Raw genomic sequence first — 5,298 nt, 5'->3', positions numbered from 1 at the left:
CCCCCCCCCCCCCCCCCCCCGCTTGTTAATTGCTGCAGGGAGCATGGGAAACGCAGGAGGGGGCAAAGGAGGAATTTCAGGCAGCTTCTTGACAACAGAAGGGGCTGCCTTTGTGGTCCCCCAATTCCTTCGGGGCTTTCCCTGTGGGAATTGGGGGTGGGGGCTAGTGAATACTGCAGTGGATCTCAGCATATGTTGCTTTTCGAAGCAAGTGTTCTCGAAACCAGCCCGGAGAATGCGCTTATTGTTTCTGTTCTGAGTGAATTCCAAGCCAAGGCTTCCCATTTGTTGAACCCCTGGGTTGTGCTTATTAAGAGACTGCCTGGCCCACACAGGCTTCTCCTCCCCTCCAGGCTTGCCTGGAGCCAGGCCAGCCAATGCCATGGCCAGTGGTCATTGCCTCTCCCTTCCCCGGCCATCCTGGTCTCCACCTGGTGGACAGTCACTGGCTTTACAGACTCCTCCTGGGCCATCTGGAGTGTTGGCCAGGGCTGAAGTCCTGGCAAAGATGAGATCTACTTACCTGTCCCTGGGGTGACTCACCATTAGATGAAGGACATGGCCATCCTCGGCCTTTGGACAGTCCAGTCCCCACGCTGGTTCACATTCCCCCTGCCTCTCAAAGAATGATGATGGTTTTCACACTCGTTAACCTGGCCACCCCTGCCCACGCCTCCCGTGGAGTGAAGGGGCTGTGTCAGAGCCTGGGCACCCTGAGGTCTGCTTTACCTTGGGGGTGGGAGGTGAGCCCCGTTGGGTGGTCACAGTTGGCCACCTGACTCACAGTAGTGGTAACGTGTCCCCATATAATTCGAGTGAGCACTATGTTATAGTTCAGTGTTGTCCACTGTTCTGCTGCTGTTTGGGCTAATCCAGAGGTGGTGCTGTTGGGGTTGCATGTGCTGCCTGGCATGGAATTATCACCGCCCAGCTTGGCACTTATTCTCCATGTCTATTGTCATCTGGCCTAGTCCCTTCTAATCATGTCCTTCTAGAGCCCCTGGGAGATGACTGTGGTTCTGCAGGGCAGTTTACCAGCAGATTGGAGATGCAGTTCCGTGACTGTTCGTGTGTATGTGTCTGGCACATGGCAGGCTGGCCCCCTGACACTGCATGGCTGATTCTGTATTCAGAGTAATAATCACTCCTATAATTATTTTGCATTTGGTGTCTCTGCTCTCAGGAGATAGAATAGACGGCTGCGCAGATATCCAGTGAGTGAGGCAGCAACTGCCATCCCAGAGAGGAGCACTTCGCCTGATTCCCCGTGGAGCGGTGGCCTTTCATCCATTGGTAATTTCATCGCTGTGTGTTGGGTGCTGTGCTGTTCCAGACACTGCAGATACAGTGGTGAATGAAATAAGCAAACCCCCTTAGCCTGGCAGAGCTAGCTTTTAGTAGGGCAGACAGACAAGATGGAATAAATAAATAAATATAACATGTAGTGTGCTGGATAATAATTAGTGCAAAAAAGAAAAATCATGCAGGGAAGGGAATATGACATATGGGTGTGGTGGAATTGGGATTTTAGAAAGCGTGGCCAGGCACAAGGTCACATAGGAGGAGAGGCCTGATGGGAGTTAGGAGCAAGGGGCAGGTGTATACCCGAGGGAAGAAACTCCTCAGAAGGGAACAGCCTCATGCCAGGGCCCTTCCTTCAAGAGGCCACTCTGGCTGGAGTGGAGGCAAGGAGTGGGCAGTCAGAGGGATGGTACTGGGCTGTGAGGTCAGATCCCCTTGAGTTGACTCTGGTCCGATGTGTGCATGCAGGAGGCTGTACAGAGGAGGACGCAGTCCTAGTCATGTTTCAACAGGATCACCCTGGCTGCAGGGAAAATGCCATGAAGGGAGCAGGGGCCCAGGCAAGAGACAGCAAGGAGGTGGCTGCTGTCATATTTGCAAAGTATGGCGGTGGTTTGGGTGGGGTTATTGTCAGGGTCCTTAACAGAGACAGAACCCACAGGACATGGGTATACAGACAAGGGGTCCCGCGATCTGCCGTCTGCAAGCTGAAGACCCAGGAAAGATGGTTGGTGTGATTCTGCTCCCAGTCTGAAGGCCTGAGAACGAGGGGAGCTGGTGGTGACTCCTTTCTGAGGGCAGGAGAGACCATGTCCCAGCACACAGGCAGGCAGGAAGGAAAAGAGGCAAATCCCCCTCCTTTCTGTTCTATTCAGGCCCCGGATGGATTGAAGAGGCCCACCCACAATGAGGAGGGCCATCTGGTTTCTCAGTCTACCCGTTCAAATGCTAATCTCATCCAGAAACATCCTCGCAGACACACCCAGAAATACTGTTTCACCAGCTATCTGGGCACCCTGTGGCTCAGTCAAGTGGACATGTAGAATTGGCTGTGGCAGGTGGTGAGAAGTGGTTGGACTCTGCATGTAAGTCGGGGGTTACTGGGCTTCCTCCCACTTCCTTCCCGGGTTGGCACTGTTTCTACTTTTTGCCCTCCTTCCCTACAGTCCGGTTCCGTTCCACCTGCAGTCACACTCTTCCACCCTGAATGGACTCTGTGGGAAAGGGTCCAGGAGCCAGCCCTCCCCTCAGCACCTGCCACATCAGCCCACAGCTCTCCTGGCATCCTAAACCTGCACTCCTGCTCCTGGCCTGGCCACGAGGAGTGCAGCCAATGCCAGTTCCTCAGAATCAAGATAAAAATGAAAGAAAACTACTGCTGCTGCCAGGTGGGCTGGGGACCAGGCTGGGGATCCTGGGGTGGAATGGAGCGGTCCTACTCATCTGCATCCTCTACTCGGACTTCAGGTCATTTGGGAACTCAGTGAGCAGGTTCGACATACTCATAAGGAAGTTACAGGAAGGTTAAGTCTCCAGCTGTCTGGGACCTCAGAGTGTGAGATCCTGGCCAAGTGTCACAGGGAAGGAGGGTGGGGGTGGAGAGGATTCAGGAAGTACAAAGGCCCTGGGCTCCCAAGAGGCAGAGCAGGTCCAGCCTCCTTCTCTAGCCTCTGCATAGACTTCAGTTTCTTCTGGTACCTTCCAGGGTGCACAGGCTCATTTCTGTATGCAGAGCTTACAAACTATCACACCAAAGAGGCATTTCAAATTCAGGCATCAGAGCCAAATTGAAGATGGGAGGAGCTGAGCCATGAAGAAGGGCCAAGACCGTGGTGTGAGGAGCTGGTGGCTGGTCCCCAGGTCCCATGTCGTTCACCATCTCCAGAAGAAAGAGTGAAGCCACATGAGGATGAAGAAAAGGGTCTGGCCTGTCCTCACAGAGCAAGCATCCTCCGAGATTGGGAGTTGGGAAGGAAGGTCTGAGTGCTTGGAAAAGTGGGAGGTGTGCTGAAAGGAGGAAAAGGACGTGCGTGCAGTGTGGACAGGCCTGGCCAGGCCAGGCCAGCAGCTCCGGCATCCACTCCTGGCAGCCAGCCTGGTGTGGGCGGATCAGAGCAATGGGCCGGCAGTTGGCTGCTGACCCAGCGCCCGGTGGGTATCCTTCTGTCCGTCCTCTCTCAGGCCTAACCCGCATTTTTGTGACTATTTTGAGAAGAATCCAATTGCTTCCTACACCACCTCTTCTGAACCCGGCGTGGGGGTGGAGGCAAAACCAATCTGTCCAACAAGCAAAATGTATAGCCCGTGGCTCACTCGGGAGAGTGCGGTGCTGATAACACCCGGCGTGGGGGTGGAGGCAAAACCAATCTGTCCAACAAGCAAAATGTATTCAGTGCCTGCTTGCTATAGATAAGGGGGGGGGGGCAGGGCTGCATTAAAGGGATTGGGGCCCACTGGACTCTGCAAACACCATTGGGGAGAATTAAAATGAATAAACTGGCTGGAGGCAAGATGCTTTACCTCTGAAAGGCTCACTATTGAGCTCTCAGCGGAATGGACTTATCTTGAACATGTGCGGTGAACTTGAGCACTAGCTCTCTGGGGAAGCCATTTGGCAGGATCACCAGGAATCAGAGAAAGGGTGTGCTCTTCCACCCAGTCTGCCGTAAGCTCTGGTGCAGAGGGAGAAGAGCTTACACAAAGAGCTCACTCCAGTGTCAGTTTGAGTGCATTTGATTTATACACACCCCGCCTGCTTCTTTTTATGACTTTGGGAATTACAAAATTATTACTAGTTGTAAATATTTCAAACAATGTAGTAGAAAAGTGAAGTCCCATCCAGGTCAGAAGAGGCCCACGCCTTCTTCTGATTGGCGTCCGATGGTCTCTGACGTGCACCTGTCTGTGCAGCTGGTTCACCATGTGAAAGGCATTCGATTTCCCCAACACGTGGCCGTTGGAAACAACGTGAAGAAACACCCACGTGCATGTCTTTTGGTAGCTGTGCCTCTGTTCCTTCGAAAAGATTCTTGGAAGTAAGACTTATGGGCAAAAGTGTACTTTTTACACTTTTGTGTGCTGGGTAAAAGCACATTTAGATTTTTGATTTTGCCAAATTGCCCTCCAAAATTCTTATATCAATTTATTATACTACTGCCATCATAATACAAGAGGATCCTTTTACCACACTTTCAACGCCAAAAAGCCACTTAATTCTGTTTATTTTTTTCACTCTAATGAGGGCAGAAATCTTGTTTTGATTTTCATTTTTGTTTTTATGAGATAAGACATTTCTCATGTTGGCCAATTGTTTCTCCAGTGAATTCATATTCTTTGCCCTTTATTCTATTTTAAAGTCTTTTTAATATCAATTTTTACTAGCTCCTTTTATGTAAAGAATAGCAACTCTTCAACTCTTATGTATTTTATGAATATTTTCTCCGAGTCGGTGTCTTATTTTTCGACTTTGTTCATGATGTCTTTGTAATGTGGCTTTATGTGCTTGAGTGATCAACACTGTCCCACCTGTCCTGTAGGTGTTCCAGATTTCTTGTCAGCTCAGAAAGGAGGTGTCATTTATAACAGAAAATTAAAAAAGAAAGAAGCGACCTAAATTTTCAAAGACTGGGCCTGGCTATTGCAACCACAGCATGTTTGCTGGTGGGAACAGGACGATGATTGCGCCAGGTGCACAGAGGCCAAGGGAGAGGTTTATGCGTTTGGTGACATAGCAGGAACCACACAGGTGCATCCACTCAGGCCGTGCGGCTGCTCCCCCAGCCACTTGCAGAGCAGGTGCCGCGTGCCAGGCGCTGCCCATCCAGCCATAGATGGATCCAGCCGCTGCTCCATGGAGCTTACTTGCCAGTGTCAAGCTTTGTAAAACTGGCAGAGAGTTGAACTGATTTGGGATGAGAAAACGAGGGTACATTAAAAAGTTCATGGAAGGGCCAGCCCGTGGCTCACTCGGGAGAGTGCGGTGCTGATAACACCCGG

This window comes from Galeopterus variegatus, unplaced genomic scaffold (genome assembly GCF_000696425.1).
Source record: "Galeopterus variegatus unplaced genomic scaffold, G_variegatus-3.0.2 Scaffold408, whole genome shotgun sequence".
NCBI classification, from domain to species: Eukaryota; Metazoa; Chordata; class Mammalia; order Dermoptera; family Cynocephalidae; genus Galeopterus; species Galeopterus variegatus.
The sequence above is the reverse complement of the archived record's forward strand: the minus strand, read 5'-3'. Positions refer to the sequence as shown.